Source organism: Triturus cristatus, chromosome 1_2 (genome assembly GCF_964204655.1).
Source record: "Triturus cristatus chromosome 1_2, aTriCri1.1, whole genome shotgun sequence".
Lineage (NCBI taxonomy): Eukaryota > Metazoa > Chordata > Amphibia > Caudata > Salamandridae > Triturus > Triturus cristatus.
In genome coordinates, this window is record NC_140580.1 from 29784502 (window position 1) to 29804138 (window position 19637).

General features: G+C 41.0%; 1 protein-coding gene and 1 long non-coding RNA gene across 4 annotated transcripts in view; one reads left to right on the forward strand and one right to left on the reverse strand.

Moving 5' to 3' along the window:
- Positions 1-19637, reverse strand: part of PPFIA4 (PPFI scaffold protein A4) — a 3163248-nt gene that overhangs the window by 2699917 nt on the left and 443694 nt on the right. For all 3 annotated transcript variants that reach the window (XM_085600211.1, XM_085600208.1, XM_085600214.1), the window contains exon 2: positions 8180-8215. The gene's annotated coding sequence lies outside the window, so the exon portion shown is untranslated. The remainder of the gene's footprint in view (positions 1-8179; positions 8216-19637) is intronic.
- The window catches only part of LOC146866679 (uncharacterized), a 99284-nt gene that overhangs the window by 53649 nt on the left and 25998 nt on the right, over positions 1-19637 (forward strand). The gene's annotated exons all lie outside the window — the stretch shown is intronic.

Below are 19637 nucleotides of genomic sequence, written 5' to 3' on the forward strand. Positions count from 1 at the left end.
GGGTGCAGCTTGAGTTGGGTTTCAACCCCTCAATCAGTAACCCAATTTCCTACAGGTATCAAAAGTGAAAAATAAATCTTCAGCTAAAAAAACGTAACTATAAGAAATACAAAAGCGTAATAACTTAAATGACTAGCATTTGCCTTCCTGAAGCAGAAGAGAAATAGATCAAAGAGAAAATAAACCAAATAATGAGCACAGAGGAGACACTGTACTGCAATAGAGAATAGCATGCAAAATGCCTTTAGCAAACTGATTGGATGGAGCTTTACTTCTAATTATTTTTTCATTCACTTGCTTCCAGATGGTTTTTCAATAGATTATTTATCGAAATCACTACACAGGAAAATATTTACAGTGCCACATTAATGGCACACTGCGAGAAAAAAAACTTTGCAAAGCATTGCGGGCTGGCTAGCTTATCATAAAACAGAATCATTTCATAATGTTTAAGGATGAAGAGATTTGGCCACAATTGGCCGTTTAGGTGGTTATGCTTATAATAATTAGTACCAATGTGCCTAAGCCCACTCTAGCTCACCCCTCCTTTAGAGCCTAATAGAAAAAGCTACTTGCACACCTACATTTCACTTGCATATGTAACCAGCAGCATTAATGAGTGCAATTAACTTTGTAATTCATAAAACATAAATGTGCATTGTAAGTAGATTTTGTCACACTTAAAATTATGCAATTGCCACTTAAAAGGAGACCAGTTATGACATATTTTAGTTGTGAGTAAATTTTCTCTTATGAGATTCAGTTTCAAGGCAGATGCTGAACACCCACAAACTCAGATGTTTGAGGGTATTTGGAAAGGTTTAGCAGGCTGTTTTCCACCATGACAAGCAACAAATTTACCCCAGTGATGACAGGAGCAATTCTGCTTTCATGATGAGAAAGGGGCAGGAACAAGCCCAAAATTGGTGGGTGTAGGAAAGTTATCTGTTAGACACAGAGGTTTCTGGCTGGCTGGGAGCCAGCCAGAATCCACCCTCCTAGATAGGATGAGTACGATACACCCATCCAATAACCTGTGGTCACCCTTGGGTAGCTTGGCAAAGAGCAGTCAGGCTTATCCTCTGGGTCAAAGTATAATGATTGGCCCAAAACTACCCTTGCAACACACACAACAAAGTACACTACAAAAAGACTCCATCGTAAGTATAAAACACAGTTTTTTTGTATTAAACACACATTGAAATCAAAACGACATACACATTGGATATATGCTTTACAGTTATATGCAATTGTCAAACTTTCCCATTAGCAGCAGAACGGCATGAACATATATATACTAGTCATAGGTATTCACCTGCCCCGTTATCCCCTCAGCCTTGTATGCAACATAGACCCATGTGTGCACTTCCCAGAGGTGTTCACAATCCAAGCAATGCCCCCAATTCAAAAGCGACAGCAACATATATGCAGGCTATTCCGAGGTATTCCACTTTCCCACTAATAAATTAGCATAAAACACAACATTCCCAATATCGCATACAGTGGTAATGGTCAATACATCACAGGTTTTGACTATGCCTCATGACCCAGCCACTCAAACTACATCAGCCAACAATACATGTTGCACCCGGTGGCGACACTTTGGTTGGACTGTCGGAACCACCGGAAGGAAACAGTTATTTGGTTTCGTCCCTCCAGATTAGGCCTTAAGGCACCCAGCGGCATCTTCATGAGTGCTGGCTCACTATTACCCTGTAGGCAAAAAACTGTGACACTGGTAGCTGGTGAACTCCCCAACTGAAGAAATGTTATCCCTCAGGTGGAGTTGCAAGCTGCAGTTGCTCTAGACAGCCAGCTGTGGGTACATACAAGGCACAACGAGACCCCCCTGGTCCAGTCACGATATTCTCCCCAACACAGAACCTTGTGGCGTGAGTCTGGGGAGAGGGAGCTGGCAACCTCGGATGCAGACAGCAATGGCAGGCACTATCATCTTCCCGATCTGGAGATTGGAGGCTGTCTTGCTTCCAGCTCGGGTCCCGCAGACTTGGCAAACATCCACCAAAACCCCCTGGGCACCACACACTGCGGAGTGTAAGCTAGCACAGGTTTCCAGTTACAAGCACAGGTCCCTCAGACATGGCAAGCTTCCCCAGCACTCCTTGAACTCCTCACATTCCGCCCCCAGGTGGACCACTCATCTTTACAAGGACACTCCTCTGCACATTGTGATTATGGCATATGTCAGTATGGTCTTGGTCTAAACAACGATCACTTCTACCCGTTTCTGCCACACGCTGCACAGTCCTTACAATCTCATCGGAATGGGGAGATCCTTTCTGTCCCTGGGATCTCATGGGCAGGAGGCCAGCAAACCGGCCCTTGGAGAGTGCTTAGGGACCTGGGCCACAACAGTTGCCAATTAGCTGTAAGCCAGCAAAATCTAGGCAAAATCCACCTAGTGATAGTCCTCTTACAGGAGCACGACAAGCCCCAGGTCACCACAATTCTTCAGATAATTCAGTTGCAGTCCCTCCTGCTTCAATGGTTTCTCTTGTCAATATCCCAGCGTCGAACCAGAATTGTATGGTTCCAATTCCAAAAGCGTCTCTAACTCCTGAGGGCAGACTCCTGTAGTTATATCCACAATGGCCTTTGAAGTGGAGATCAGTTCAAAAGGCCACCTTTCACATGCAAAGGCCCTCTCTAAATTGTGTGCAGTCTGCCATCCTACCCTGGGAGGCTCCATCAATATCTTCAGTATGGCCAAGACCCTGCCCCTTGGAATGCAGGTGCCAATTCCACCCCATTGTATCTGTCCCAGGAATACCTATCAGAGTCAGAAGTCTGCAGTTTCCCTTGAGCCCCTATGTTATGACCTTCTATCAGGAATGCACAGATGTAGCTGTCCCCCAGCAACCAGATGTGAATTGAAGACAGGCTGACAGGCACACAGAGTGACAAGCACAGAAATGCCCACTTTCCCAAAATGACATTTTCACATTAGAAATGTTGAACCCACTCGCAAGACCGGAGCGGATTTGCCATTACTAACTCATCTATATCAAACACTATACTGCTACTCTTGTGCACGTAGGAAATACTGCTCAATAGCCTTTCCGCTGATCCCCCATGTTAATCAATGTGAGAAGCAGGCCCAACTGTATCGAACACACCAACCAGTGTCATTCACTACCAGTGCATGTAGTGCACATGCGCCCAGGCCCTGCCTCTTGCCGACATTGCACCATGCCCCCAGGGAGTACTCCGATGTAGCGAGAGAGAGGCAGAACCTTCGTAAGTCACTTTTTAAATACCAGGCCAAGTAACAGAAACCTGCATACTCAGGCTATGCCAGGACAAACCTGTGGCACATTTGAACAGCTGTAATAAGATATCTCAAGATAGAGTAGGGGTCTAAGGGATAAAGTTTAGAGACTCAAACAGTATATAATCCCCAAATCAACATACCAAACAAAGAAAACTGTGGGTCAAAAGTAGTCTACTGACCTTTAAATTGCTACACCATGAGTCATACATCAAGTCCAAATGCTAACACAAAGAAAATATATCTCACTGGATATGTGTATGCATGAAGGATTCCCATCACCCACTAGAAGTGGCTCGCTTCATCATTTGGGAACCCAGATGTTTTATATGCTCTGGTAAGGAAAATAAGTCAAACTTGTGTTCCCTATTGTATTGCTGCTAGCCCCATAGGCTAACATGGGAAGGATTTATTAAACCCAATAAAGTCTAACATTTGACTGGAGCCAGCTAGACATATCAGACAAAGTATGAAAAAATTGTTACAATAAATGCAACAACTTGCTAGGGTCGGATTTATTATAGCTATTACAGGAAAGTAGTTTTAGAACGTACTATCCTAATGTTACCTAACACAGCTTTTAGCAGTTTCTGCTGATTGGTGAGCCTTTATTAGCCTGAGCTAAGCTGCTCCCTGAATAGGTGTGAAGAGGCCTGGGGCTGAACCATACAGCCATTTGGTGGGAGGAGATTTGCTTCCTGGAAAAGCTAGTGAGAGGAAGGGGGCTGGGGAGATATGCTGAACTTCATAGACAGGACAGCAGATGTCATAGGACACAGGCCAGCCCCCACAGCTTTTGTCCCCAGGCAGGGGAGGACCCATGATTTGTTTAGGAGAGGGGCTAGATGGGGAGTGTAGTCAGATATTAACCACACCTTTGGGATGGGGTACGCAGACACGCACACCAAGAAGAGATTGTCTCAATTTAACTTTTTAAGAGAACAGGGCATTCTGGGTCAAAAATATGCCACACTTGACATGAAGTAGATTTACCCATCTTGCCAGCCTGGGATGAAGGATAAATATGGGAGAGCTGCAGGAGCTTCTTAGAATACTGCCTAGCAGATCAGAAGAAGGACTGCCTTGCTGGACCCTTGGTTTGCACCCTAGAAGACTTGCACTCAGAAAGACTGCACCTGCTGCATTCACAAGGTTCCACAAAGAAAGAACTGTGCCTAATGTACAAGCAAGGCAATACAAAAAGGGGGTGGTGATGGACGGAGCATCAGAACCAATCAAACACTCATACCCAGTCAACAGATCTGGGTTTGATCCATCACCATTCTTTAGCCCACTCTGCCACCCCAGTTCAGACATGGCCATATGCAAATCAGTCTGACCCTGTGCCTCATGGGAACAGTCCAGCCCGAACTGCCAAGCCATGCCTTCCCTGGACCGGAAACAAGCTTCCTAGGACCGGTTTCTGGCATTTCAACCGTCTTCAGCCAGGTTTGCTTGAATCCAGTGGCAAAGTGAGCAAGGGACTCACGTCTGAGCATACCCTGCCAACTTATGGCAAACAAAGCAATACAAAAAGGGGGTGGTGATGGACGGTGATGGATCAAACCCAGATCTGTTGACTGGGTGTGAGTGTTTGATTGGTTCTGATGCTCCGTCCATCACCACCCCCTTTTGTACCGTAATGTAAAAGCAAAGCAGTGAATTGATTCGATTTACATTTTGTGAAGCTTGGCATATGCCCAAGGATGTATTTGTGCTGCCTATTGTATGAAGGAGGAAACTGCAAAAAAGGAATCTACAGGAAAAGAGTGAACAACCAGGTTTTAAGTGATTTTCTGGAAGCAAGGAAGTTAGATTTGTTCCTCAGATGCTATGGCATTTGACGTCAGAGATGGGAGGTAGCATAAAAGAAGCTTCTACCACCCAAGAGGCTTTGTGAATAGAAGGGACAGACACTTTCCTAGCTGTGGTGGGAGTGAAGCGATCTATTTGGAGTGTACCAAGAGAATTTGTTTTTAAGAAAATCGGAACCTCTGTGATACAGTGATTTATGAGTTATGCTCAGTGCCTTAAAAGCAACTCTCTTTTTGATGGGTAACCAATGAAGTTCTTCCCTGGCTTTGGAGATTGGTTCGAAAGTATTAATATTTTTCAGAACCTGGACAGCTGCAATTTGCAGTCTCTGAAGTCTTCTTAAGATACCCTTGCTGGTCTCCAACAATAGGGGGCACTGCAGTAGTGTAACTGTTATAAAGCGTGGAAGGTGACCACTGTTTTCTGCAAGTCGAATGGAAGAGAAAGATGAGGTAAGTTGATCAGTCTGATCTCTAAAAGAGAGATTAGAATTACAAATGATTCCCAAGTTCCTTGCTTTGGCTACTGGGATGAATGGAGATTTTTATGGCAGCATGTTGATTTTTTGCAATTAATGGGTAATTATAGAAAAGTTAGAATATTTCTGCAAGTCTCTACTGTGCCTTTTATTAAAAACTAACTTGTGTTAAACTGCTTCTAATATCGTTTTCCACAAATATCGCACAGCTTTTTGATTATGCACTTATCTCACAAGCAATACCTTCCCATAACATTATAACAAACGGAGTACTCCGCTTTGGCACATAATCTCGTTCTTAACTCCCATTGGCTTTTCCTTGGTCAGCCTTCAAAGCAGGACAATAACATTACAGGTGTAGCAAACATTATATCCTCAGCTCTTTGTTGTAGCATGGAACTGACACTCCCTCTAGCGGAAGTCTTTATTTGTTAGTGGGTTTGATGGGGAATCTCAATTTTGTTTGACAACTTAGATTTTCACTAGAAAGGCTGTCCTTTCAGAATTTCAATTGAGGTTTACAATCTTTTTTGTACAAATGTGTGATTTGTTGCATAGACATTCGAACATAATAGTAGAGACATAAACAGAAAAACACTATAGCTGTGAGAGCAAGAAACAAATTCTGCAATATTTGAAATAGTGCATTGAATTCAATAAATTACAACTTTAAAAGTTGTTTATGATATTAGCAGACAAGGAAGGAGTGGAGTTTTCTTTCTTGTTATCCAAATGTAACTTGTCACCAAAACATCTAAAGATATGCCAAAAGCAGTAACCCAATGCCAGCATTTTTATTGTAACAAAAGCCTGTTTGGTATTATTGTACAGATGTAGAATCCTCACTGGCTGTTAAGCACATTGTATGCTAAGTTAAAGTAAAATTGTATAATGAACATGTAGAAACTTACAAAAAAACAGAAAACAATTACTTAATGCAAAAATGAACAGGACTGCACAGGTTAAAAAAAAATCTTATTACACAACTATTTTAAAAGTTCCGCACACACCTACATAGAATCTATGCGGGACATTTCTGAAAAGAAGTAGCTATGCCCGACCACATACACAGAATTCATGACATCTAACGGAAGAGAAATGTGGATAAACAAATGATTCCCACCACTGCTGAAAATTACGCACAAGCAAAAAACATTATCATGAACTGAAAAGGCGTTCTCCAATATGTTCTTGAACAAGGCTTCCTGCCTTTAGATTTCAGTTCAATTCATTTGCAATGGTATCATTCTAAATATAGACATGGACGTCGTGAAGGGGTCACCAGGGGTTGCAGCTGTGACCCCATGCTAGTCCCTTTACAAAAAATAAAATAAAACAGCAGCTGCTCGGAACAGTACACAGTTGACACATTCCATTGTTTCAGTTGGTCCCTCAGCAATCCTCCCTTTAAATCCTCCTGTGGCCCAGGCTCCACCAAGCACAACTTTGCTGATCTTGCAGGCTGTGGTTTCTGATATATTTCACTGGACTGGGCTGAATCTAGAGTGGCCACCTTTCTCACAGAATTATACTGACTATTTGTTCATGCTTTTCTAAAATATGTTTGATAAGCCAAGAGCTGATACTTCAAAAAGGAGCAGCAGCAGGCCGTGCGGGTAAGAGCGATGGGGCCGGGCGGGGGTGGGGTGATTTCAACTGACGATGATGAGGGAAAATTAATTATTTATTTAATTTCCCCTCGTGGTCCTCTGTCGAATCCCTAACTCCCCCCCCCCCCCCCCCCCAATCCGTCACCACAGCTCTTACCTGCCCGGGCCGCGGCTGATAAGAATTCACATGAAATTCTTTGTATATTTTTATAACAGGCTGATGCTACATCTGTCTGCTTTAATATTCAGATGGGGTTAGAGGTGAAGTGTTCTTGTATTAGGCGTTTTAAGATTTCAAAGTGGAAAAAGTGTCAGATGTTTTTCTTATTTTCTTACAGGCTTTGGCAATATAGTACCAGCCATGTTAGTAAACTGCTTGCAACATGGCAGCCCTAAGTGCATCAAGGAAGGAAAAACTATGAGGACAGTAGTCTGTCCTAGGTTTATTTTTTATAATTTTTACATTCACTTCCTAAATGTCAGTTTCTGTGACTAAATCAAGGTCAAAGGTTACACGATGCCGATTTCTGTGATGACATCAAGGCTAAAGAACTTGTGACGTCTCATCCTGTGATGTCACAGGGCCAAAGGGCATATGGTGTCACCTCCACAACCCCTGTCATGTTGGTAAATCGAAGTCCATGAATAAAGATAGAAAATTCTCATTCACAAATTACGCTAGTTAATTTTAGAAATCCACAATATCGAAAAACTGATACAAAAACACAATAGAACTAAGTTCGGGTGCCATTTTTGGACATTCAAAACTGAAGATCTCTCCTGCCCAATATTTATAATGGTCAAAGTTGTCTGCTTCATTCTCAATAGTAAAATTATAGAATGGCCAAAAATAGGTAGAAACAGCTGTCCAAATTAAACATTTAATTAGAAAGAACATGCCAATTATCACAAGCATCAATTCTATGCCTCTAAGGTGAAGAGAAGAATAGCAATGGCATACTGGGTATTTGTACACATGGCACTTACCTTCCAAATTGCACTCCAACCAATCCAAATGAGTATCTAGAATGGAAACAAAGTACATACGTGAAAAGATGTTTGAGATCTGACATGGTTTTAGTTTTCTGGCATTTTTCATTAAAATGGTAGTGATAATGTTATTTGTAATGCGAGCTTAGGTGTAATACCAGATGCTGTGCTATGTGTCTGCATATAGCTCTTAAGGGCTATTAACTATTTTTATCCATATATGAGAAGAATTGCATTGAGAGACTAAGAAGTGGTTTAGCTAAAATATGTGCCTTATTTTCCATGCAGAAGCAAAAATTAAATATTAACAGCAACCCAACAAAATACGATTCTTTTAAGTATTGGGTGGTCTCTACTCCCATACTCTCAAAAGGAGGTAAGCAATATGCAATCAAAGAACCACGGCCTTTGGAGCATGCTATTTCTGGTCTCCTGCACTGAAAAGAACATCTTTTTCAGAAAAATCTCATTCATTTATTAAGTTCTTCATTCACTGATTCATTTCTTCACATTTCTTCCCACACACCTCTCAAGCCGCTTCTAAGAAAATCAATATCTTTTAGGGACAGGTTAGGTTCAGCATTAACATGCCACCGATCTGCTTCACAAACATTTATAATATGATATTACATGTTTGGGTTCTTTTATAGCAGAAAATGTGGTGGTATGAAGACTCATATTTTATAGCTACCTATAACATTTACCATATGTTTCATATTTCATGGAAATGGCATCAAAATGACAGCTGCTGTATAGCATCAAACAACATAGCTCCTTCGGGAGTTTAATTCTAAGACCTTCTATTAGTCTAGCCTTCTTTTTTTCAAGAGAATGTAGAGTCACTGATCCCAGACTGTAACTAAGTTATTTTTAATTTGATCAATAAATAAAACCCATTCTGCATTTTATTCCATAGATCAATGAAAATAAATGTTACAAAAATGAATTATCAATATATTCAATTTCATCAAAACTTAAACACATTAATTAAAAAAAGATATTACAGAGAGCGAGAACGTGTGTCTGGCTACAGTGTTCAATTAATCATATTTCCAACTCATTGTCCTCTATCTATATGTATATTCTTACGAACCATTGTTCTTTCTAGAACAATAATGTCAAGACCCTGTCTTTTCAACACCAAAGAATGAAGAGACCATCAACAGGAGAGGCATTAGAACAAATTCATGGGACCCCGCCAATCTGAAGACGATATAATGTATTTCCATCTACTTCAAAACAATAGCCTATGAGGAATCAGACTGGGGTGGTACTAAAAACAGCATGCTCCTACAAAGTTTTGGCAATATTTCTTTTAGAAAAAATATAGATACCATGAGATCATAAATAGTTTAATCCCTGAAAAAGTTGGCCAACTTTCTAGATTGTGAAGCGATCAAAAGATTTGCCTGTTGGTGGAAATCTGCCTTTCCTGCAGGATCACTCCAGACTTTTCCCCCCTTTTACTGAACCTGTTTTTGGTGGCCATTAGGAGTCTGCAAACTGTACCGCTGCTAACCAGTGCTAAAGTGCTTGTGCTTTCCTCACACAACATGTTATATTTAGCATATTGATATTTAGCACATTTAATTTACTTGTAAGTCCCAAGTAAATGGTACCACATGTACCCAAGGCTTGTCAATTAAATGCTACCAGTGGGCTGCAGCACTTGTGCCACCCACTAAAGAAGCACTGTAAAACATGTCTCCAGGACTGCCACTGCAGCCTGGGAGGGCAATTTTAAACTGTCATTTCTACCTGCAAAATGAACCGTTTGCCAAGCCTAAACCTTACTTTATAATACTAACGTCACCCCTAAGGTAGGCATAAAAATCCCACAGGGCAGGATCATAGTATTTAAAAGGTAGGATGTATATTTAATATTTTACATGTCCTGGGAGTGCAAACTTTCATAAGCTATTTTTCTCTGTGGCAAGGATGGCGTTCCCACAGGTGAACACTTGTTTACACTATTACTTTAATAAGTGCTAAATTCAGTTCGGGAATAGCTAGGAAAATATTGTTCAAGTCTCGTTTTAATAGTAATTTCAAATCCAACTTAGTGGTTAAGTTGGATTTTATATTACTATTTTGGAAATTACACTATTAGAAAGTTATCATTTTCCTATCTAAAACCAAAATGCTTTTCTTGCCAGTGTCGTTGTCATCTGACCCCTGATGGCTTTCTTGTGGTAAGATAGGTGTTACTCCCAGACAGTGGACAAAGGGCCTGAGAGCAGGGAGGGTGACTCCTTCCATCACAGGTTGGCCTGGGAAACAGAGTCTATCCCCTTTCTGAGCTTCAAATGATACCTATCTTGTCAGAGGCAGATGGATCTCACATCTAGGGAGGCCTCCTTTTGTTTCTCTAATTAGGCTGGCACCAACATGAGTAGGGGTGGAAGAACTGATTTGAGCTGATTTAGGGGTGGACAAAGGCTTGCCTTCCACCCACAGGCGGCTGATACTGGCCATAAAAGAAGAACAAATAAACCTCTCAGAAAACTCCAGGACCAGTGAGGAATCGGAATTTTGACTGCCCTATAGTCTAAGGAACCTGAAGGAAGGCTGAACCCCACTTACCTAGCTGACCTCCTGTTAGGGGATAGGGATAAGGACACAACATGTTTCCAGAGGCCTCTATTCATGCAATGGCCCAGACATCCAGTTTTAAATGGACCTGCCCTGGACCCTGCTGCTGGTCTCTGTTAGAATGAGCCCTAACTCTAAAATAGTACTCCTTTGACTGGTGTTAGAGAGTGATCTGTTCACACTGCACAAACTGGGTTTTAAAAACGTTTTGCCAACTTTCTACCTAGAGAACTGATGGAGACTGGGATTTTCATTGAATCGCTGGTCAGCCTCACCTTAGTTGTGTGCCCCGCAGAAGAATATTTGACTTCCCAAAAAGTTTCTAAGTACGAATATTGAAAACTTTGCTGAGGCAAAGCTGATCGACATGACGCTTTCCTGGGAACAGACTCCAGAATTAACTGACTCAGAGCTTTTCCACCTTCAATGACTACCGCAGCAGTAACCTGCACCTCAGCAACCCACCATCACTGAGCCACATTTAGGATGCTGCTTGCAGCTTCCTAGTCTATGAGTAATTCTTTTACATAAAAATTTCTAAGCCTAAAGGTAAACTTTTCACCGGGACAACCTGGGCTCTGTATCCACAAAAACACAAGAGGCAAAGTGTGTATAACCCTAGCAGATACTGGTCGTAACATAGCACAGCAATAAGAGTTCTCTGCAGGGATCGGTATGTGTGTTACTCGGTCAACAATAATGTAATCTTATGGGACAAACCGTATTATTTGGCACCATTATTCCTAAATATACCCAAACATGTCTACCCCCCTATCGGATGGATATGTACAATTGGCATGTTGTAGAAGGTGTTAACCAGAATATAGACTTTTCACAGTTTAGTTATTTGACAACTATCCATTATAAATAAACTTATACTTGCACACAACTTGGAGTAAAGTCTATTAAAGCAGATGTCCACCATATTGTGTTGATATGTGGTTAATCTCCAGGTTGCATGATAAATAGTCATGGAGGTACACATGAAACCAATTTTGCCAAAAGATATCCTTTAGATACTGTCCTTTTTACTCCTGACAATATCCGTCGTACTCCTAAAGAAAGAGGCCGATGCTGCTTCTTCAGGATGCAACATGGTCAAGTACTGAGGAAATCACTATCACTGGATCTTTAACATCTCAGTAAAGTGCTTGTGCACTGTAGAGCTATGTAACCCTCCCACCATCCTGGCCACTGATATATTTTTGTGTACCAGCTAAGCTATAGAAGTTGCAAGGGCTGTATCTCACAGAAACCCAGTTGGTCACTAGTCATGTAGATACGTGTTCCATCATGGTTGGCCTCACGTTTTTACTTTGACCTGGTCAAGTGTGAGCAGATAACAACGGATGGCACATTGTTCTTTTTGGAGCCGTTTTTAATTCAAACTTTAAAAATTCTTATCTCCTGTTCTGTATGTTTGTCCTTTTTGGCTGGTTTTATTTTAAAAAGTGGTTCATCCTGACAAGGATTGTGATAATTATTTGAGGTGGATTCTCAACCTCCTCTTCTAAGACTCCAATTTCCTACATTGGTGATCAATGGTGGGATTCAGTACTTGTGTTTTGCAGTGCCACTAAGTGATTTGTGTAAAACCAAAAAGTACTTGTGAAATCTGACATCAAAATCAATTTGTTGATTTTCAAATTCTCCTTTATTTTGAATTTGTCATTTTTTTCTTTTTTCTAAATTCCACGCCTGTCTTCGTATTTTGCACCTGTGATGTTTCGGAAGAATGGAGGTTGATCTCACCAACAGTGAAAGCTTCACGGTGACAGAGTTGAAAATGATCAATAAAGAGAAGGGCTGAATTTAGCAAATGGCTGGAAATAATTGGAGTACTAGATAGCTCGCAGAGCCTGGGAAGAAGTCTATGTCAGAGGGGCATTTAGACAGTGGATGTCAGAGGGGCATTTAGACAGTGGGGCAGAAGGATGATGGGGCAAAAGAGGAGGCTAAAATGGAGGAGAAGGAAGAGAATATCCTAGTAATGGCCACAGAGGCTAGAGGAGGGTCCCCAAGAGTGAGGCCCCCTACCGGGTCAAGGGCCAGGAGCAGTGTTCCCTCCCACAATCTGACCCATCAAAATGTGGAGGTCAGACAAACTGGGAGAGAGCTGGCACTGCCCACTCTGGCCATGGAAGAGAAAAGGATGGCCATGGAGTAGAGGAAAGCTGAAGCAGCTACAGTTAGGGCCCTGGTCGAGAAAAAGGCAGAAGCTGAGAGAGCATTAGAAGAAAAACAGCTAGTTCTGGAGGAGAACAAAACATTTCAAGATTATTATTTGAGGTGGGGTTTCACCCCCTTCAACTAATACTCCAATTTCATACACCAGTCATAGTAGTGAGAAAAACTGCTCAACTAAACACGGTTTCTCACTGAATAGGTAAAATTAGTTTGTGGAATTTTTCTCTGAAAGGTCTGCACATAAACATGTACAATGCCAACAGCTTTAAATTTAATGAAGAGGCTTACTGATTAAACCATGGGCAATTGTGAATCTCCGTACACTTTGTCATCTTGTTGTTGTTTCAATTAAATATATAAAATAGTTCACTGGTCCCTATGAAACATGGATTTATTTATGTCTGTATTTTGTGCGATAATATCCAGTGACATTATCAAATACACCATTCATGATATCTAAATTGGCATTGATGATGTCACTGATTGTATCACATGTGATATCAACAATAACATTAGTGACATCAGTGATGTGGGCACCTATAATCTTACAAAATGGTTGCACTATCATACCAATAAATAGGTATGTTGTTAGTCGTTTATTGTCGATTAATTAAAATCATACAATGAAGTAAAAATCACCTCGTATGAAAATACACCTAAAAGAAAGTGTTACAATATGGTATACATTAATGACATTAATTATTTTGACTTTCAAGTATATACATCTTTTCAAGAACAGAATTAGCTCAGACTTTTCCCCCTCAAGACCACTGTGTTCTCAAACATGTGCCAGGGGTAACAACTTGTACTTTCCAAACAGTTTTGTCCACCATATGAGAAAGCTTGTTTCAATAAAGCATGGTTGTTTTTTTTCTTCTGGACATTGGCGTGCCATCTAGTTATCAAAATAACATCATCTTTTATATATGTGGACTTCGTAAGGCTAAGGCCCTTTTTACTATTGAGAATGGATGTGTTCCTCACCAGCATCCAACAAAGACAGATTTTGCCGCATCCTTCCAAGTAACCAAAAACCAAAAAAGCTCTTCTCAGAGCCACATTACCTATTAGCAGCTTTCTTCTTTATACTGGTTTTGTTATTCCTTCATTTTTTTCAAACATTTGAATTTCTAGAAATGAGTAGATTTTTCCTTTCCTTGTTGATTGTGCAGTATGATTGTGACATGTCAAACGTTGTAAATTTTCTGCTTTGAAAAACTGTTATTTTTTTTAAGTGACTTTCCTATTCCCTTATATTATTTGCCTGAATTGCCTTATGTTATAATGTGTTCTTAAACTTCTTCTCCAGGCTCAGATTTAGTTTGTGCAGACCTACATCACAACTTCTACCAAGCTTGCAAAGTTGTACAAAAATTTCTGTCACATGAAACATGCAAAACATGAGCATGGCTTATTTACCAAGATACAAAATGCCCATCTGGTTTGATTTCTGTTTGCAAGTTGAGAGGTTTTTGCATACATATCCAATGGCCAGTCTAATTTCATAGACTTCCTTGGTTCCATTCAAAAGATGGCTTTATTTGGTCCAAGACATTTTTATTGCTAGTGTCTCTCTTTCTAGCACAGGATATTTCTGTTCACTTTCTTTCAAAATATGGGACACATGCAAAATAGAGTATCCCCATCCATTACTTTTTATGCAGTTCTAACAACAGCCTGTCACAATTCGCTCAGAAGCATCAGTTTCTACTGTAAACTTTTTAGATTTGTCAGGATGGCACAAGATTAGAGCTTGAGTGAATATTATGTAACCATATTAACTGCTTTTTCATATTGAGAACTCCAACAAAAACTCCTTTCAAGATTTTCTCCTTTAAGATACAGGTAATGACATCACTGAGCGAGCTAAACAGAGCTTAGAAGGCTCATGAGCTGGAATCAAGTATATGGCGCTGTTGTTAGCTTCAGGACTTGTATCTCTCCAATAAAGTAAAAATGGGATCAATATCGGTATGTTGGAAAACACAACCGACCTGTGATATTGAAAAGTTTTACCTTGGGTAAATGAATTGAAACACATGACTTCAACAAACTACATCTCAAGAAGTCACTGCAAATGCAATTGGATCATTCCCTCCTGTGATTGGTCAGAATCGCATCATGTGACACTGATGCATCATTACATGATGTGTCAATTAGCTCGGCGAGCTGCTAGCAACAATGGAGGCAGATTCCCATTTGAAACCTTGAGCCTGAAGCTTTATTAGGTGAGCAAAACATAGTTTGCACTTGAATCCAAGTGCTTGCAGCCAAAAATGTTTTTTACAAATCCTTATATCTTTTTGCCCTTGCAGCCACAGACTATTTTTAAAGAGAGCGAAGGACCGTTATTTGTTACAACACTTCCTCTGTGGGGCCACACCTTTGGGCCCCTTTCCCTGAGTGAGTAAATAATTTGTGCTCAGTTGTCACGTTTTAAACTCATTTAAATAGACACTGCGAAACTACATGCACTATTTTTCTTGCAGAAGCAAAGATCTGCAATTGCTGTCTATTGTTTATAAATCGTCTTGGCCACGCAGTATATAAAAAACCAGGTAACTTTTTTCTTTCCCTCCGTGTCCCCAGACATAGCTATTAGACAAAAGAATTACACCCCATGAGCTAAATTATTCATAATGTATTTTATTGCAGTTTGGCAACCACTGCTTGTTACATATTGCTGATGGTTACATCTAACCGGCATAATGCAGGTATGTGACCACCAATTTGTGCAGATAGAGAAAGAATTAGGGCTTTGGGAAGCGCCTTTTTTAATAAAAATTCAAATTCTTTTTTCCCTTCCCCACTCCCCTTTGTCACAATCAGTCTGTTCGCGAGAAAGATTAATCCAGCCCTGATGAGAGTGCGGCAATTGATTTAACCGGCACTCGAAACGCATCGGCAGACAAAGGATCTCAACTCCTTGGCTAAATATTGCAAATATACCCCCTTGTGTCCCTGATATCTCAGAGGATTTGATTGATTCCAAATATAAGGGCGTTATTTGTTTAATCTATCAATTTGTATGACAACTTTGTATTTCGTATTGTGCATATAATGATTGCTCTTTGTGACATTGTATTTGGTTGTTTCAATGTTTGATTATTATGAGTTTATTTGTAATTGTATGTCAAAATACATCTCTCACCTTGTTCATTTTCATTGTATAAGTACTAATGTGGTATTTCGTGTAGTTCATTATGTGTTCTTTTTGTGATCAAAGATATTAATTTTTTATTAAAAAATAAATAAAAGGCAGAAATTACTGCTTAGGTAAATGTATTAATTTTCGTTTATCTTACTTCATATGAATAAGTGTTGACATTACCAAATAAAGCATGTGTTAAGTATTCTGTTGAATTTTTTATATAAACATACATACCTGTCTCGTGCAACAAACTTATTGCCTCTCGGAATTACTCTCTTAAATCCTGACAATATATTACTCTTTTAAATCCTGACAATATATAATACTCTTAACCTTCAAAAAACAGACTTTGATAAAGTCAGAACTGAGTTTCAGTCTTCATGAATGGTAGTGTTGATTCTTTAAATGTGTCATCTGGGTAACGTTTATGAATACGGGTTTTTAATTAAATATGATTAAATGTTCTTGGGCTAAAATTTAGTGGTGCCTGTTTAACGTGTTTAAATTTGATAATTGAAACAAATGATTTAGGTTACATAAGATTTCCTTCAGAACACTATGTTATAGCTTTCATTACAAAACAGTTTTGAATTACATATTGAAATTGGTCACTAAGGAACTGAACTGTATTCGGGCACGTGAACTTGACACAGCCTCTGGAGTAGTATTACAAGAAGTGTCCCAGGTGTACAACAGGTGTTGTTTTGCACCCAAGTTATAAACCCCTCTAAGTAAATAAGGTTTACCCACATTTGTATGGGGCATGGTCCCATGCAAACAAAGGATACTTTTGCTCCTGCATCTGTGCCATATTACAATTATTGGTGCAAGAGCAAGACGTTCGTCAAGAGGTGTACTAATGGTGCACCACATAGGAAGCGTCCCTTGGAAGAAGAGGAGGGGGCCCACCTCACTGCAGGCAGGTGGGTGCATCCCTGCCCCTCCTTCATCATCAATGACAACAAGCTCACATGAAATCATAGATCAACGTCATCTACTCCGTCTGCTTCCTCACTCTGTGCATGCTACATAAGATCTTCTAGTGGCTACCCCTACACCTGAGAGAATCCCTCATAACCAGCCGACTGGAATACAGCAATGCCCTCTGCGTAAAAATCGCAGCACATGTTCCACAGAGACAAGGGAGCAGCCCAAAAATTAAAATACCCCCCACTTGAATCATACTTCTGTTCACACTGAGTGTAGAAATCGATGAAATCTGACACTTGTTAGAAGAGTTTCTTTCCTGCTTTCATCTTCCTTCCACCCTTCTATCTATTCATCCATTCATCTGTACCTTTATTTATCCATCAGGATATCGATGTATCAAACCATTTGTCCTTTCACCCTTCATCTGTCCTTCTATTCTCTCTTTAATCCTGCCTTTCACCTTTTCTTACTTACTTTAAAGTACCTTCCTTATACTCACTCTCCTACTGTTTCTTCCTTCCTCTTCCTAATAACCCACCTACCCATCTTTTGTCTTGAACCTTTACTTTTCTTTCTCATCTTTCCCTTACTCACGTTTTCTATTTGGCCCCCTCTCTGTTCTTTCCTCTATTTTCATCATTTCTCTTTCCCGGTTGTGCTGTGCAGGTCAGCTTACCTCCCTCCACCCCTTTGCTCTTATGTTTCAGGCAGTGTCCATACTCCCTGCATCTACCGAAGCCGAACTGTAGGAAACTCCTTCTCCCACATTGCAGCAAAGCCCTGAAACAGCCTCCCCAGCACCTCCAGACCCTCACCTCACTTCCGGAATTCTGAATGGCCCTCAAAACCTAGCTCTTTTAATTAGCCTCCGGGGCCTGCAAGTGCCTGAATACCATATCGGGAGATTAGCCGCGCTTTTTAAATCCCGATTGATTGAAATCCTGATTGACATAAAAATGAGTCTGGGCTCCTGGCACTGAAAGACAGAATTGCTGTGACAAACCGCAGCACTGTCTTCCACTGAGGCTTGCGAAGGCACTAACGATTAGAGTGTGTGCCTTTGCTGGGTTGAGAGGACTTTTTTCTATAATCAGGTGCACAGTCCCAGGTCTGCTCTGAGCATAACCAGTCAAGGTTTAATGATTTTGAATATAGTATGAAATAGTTCCATTTTTCGGAAAGAGCTTGCTTGTGGTTACCACTTTTTTTTGGTATGAAAGACCTACTGTTTTTCTGAGCTACACTCTTCCTGTCTTTCTTGTTTCAGGCTTCATGCAATTATTGTCTCAGAGAGTAAGCTCACTCCTGGATACTCACTCACCTTGCTTTATTAGACTTCAAAGGTGGCAGATTTGACGTGGTTATAAAATGGTGGCGATGGGTACCCACAATTCAGTCTATATCAAACACTATAGGTCTTTCAACACACAAGGAGACATTGTTGGAAGTATATCCTTTAGAACACAGCAACACAAGCAACTAGAAATTGGGCATCCCTTCTGATACCGCTAGGTAACCCATCAGCATTCTCTTCTGATGTGCTATGGTTGCTGCCTTTTCCGTCAGACCAGTGGCGTAACAATAGCCCCTGCGGTGCGGGAGGGCCAACATCCTGGTGGCCCTCTCCAGCTCTGTGCACATGCGGCGGGGCCTTGTCCGGAGAGCTCCTGACTGGGTTGGGAGCGTGGGGGGGCCTCTAAGTACTTTACGGGGGGCCTCAAGTTGTGTTACGCTACTGCCTCAGACCCATCAGTCCTCCACACCCTATTCATCTTCCCTTCTACCCACTCTTTTCTTGGTGTGCAAGGCATCGCCCTACGGTCATACGATGTGTGTCACTGTGCCAGTGCAGAGTTCAGAATGGGAATGCACCTTGCAAATACTGAGCATCATTTTATACACACCATTTCAATCCTACACTACATTTACAAGGAGTTGGAAAGGATACCTTTGTTATCCAAATACCATAGGCATAAGGTTTTCTCTAGCCAGCTCTAATCTTTTCATTAAATTAATTATCATAATGACATAAGGACAGAAGATGCGCTTTGGTCTCTGCACGCATTTTTTTTCTTCCTTTTCAGAGATTGCTTTCATTGTAAATCACAAATTTTTGCAATTTAATCTTTCTGATTTCGACAATTCATGTACTATTACTGGGCCCACGCTTCTGGATGATCCCGCTGCTGTCAAGCCTTGAGCAAATTCTCAGTCACGCTGTTTATCAAAAGAGAGAGATTAACACGGGAACAGTAGGGCTGGAAACCTCTGTCTGCAGCCTCGCCTGGTAATGGTGGACCCCTTAGGTGGCGGAGTCAATCACAGAGGCTGCTTTTTGCAACAACACTTTGCACAGTAAACTCATTTCTTGAAGGATGACCGAACACAGGATCAGGCAATAATCTCATACTATTCCCCAGCGCAGGAGGTGGGTCGACTGACACATCTCACACGCCGCATACTGTAGTCAGTATTTCAGTACCTGCAGAAGCACTGACAGAATCGCAGAGGCTGCCCCCAAAGGGGGCCTCGAGGGCCAGCGCCATAACCGATGCCGAGCCTGGGAACAAACTGGTTTGGGGCGCACTGATGCGC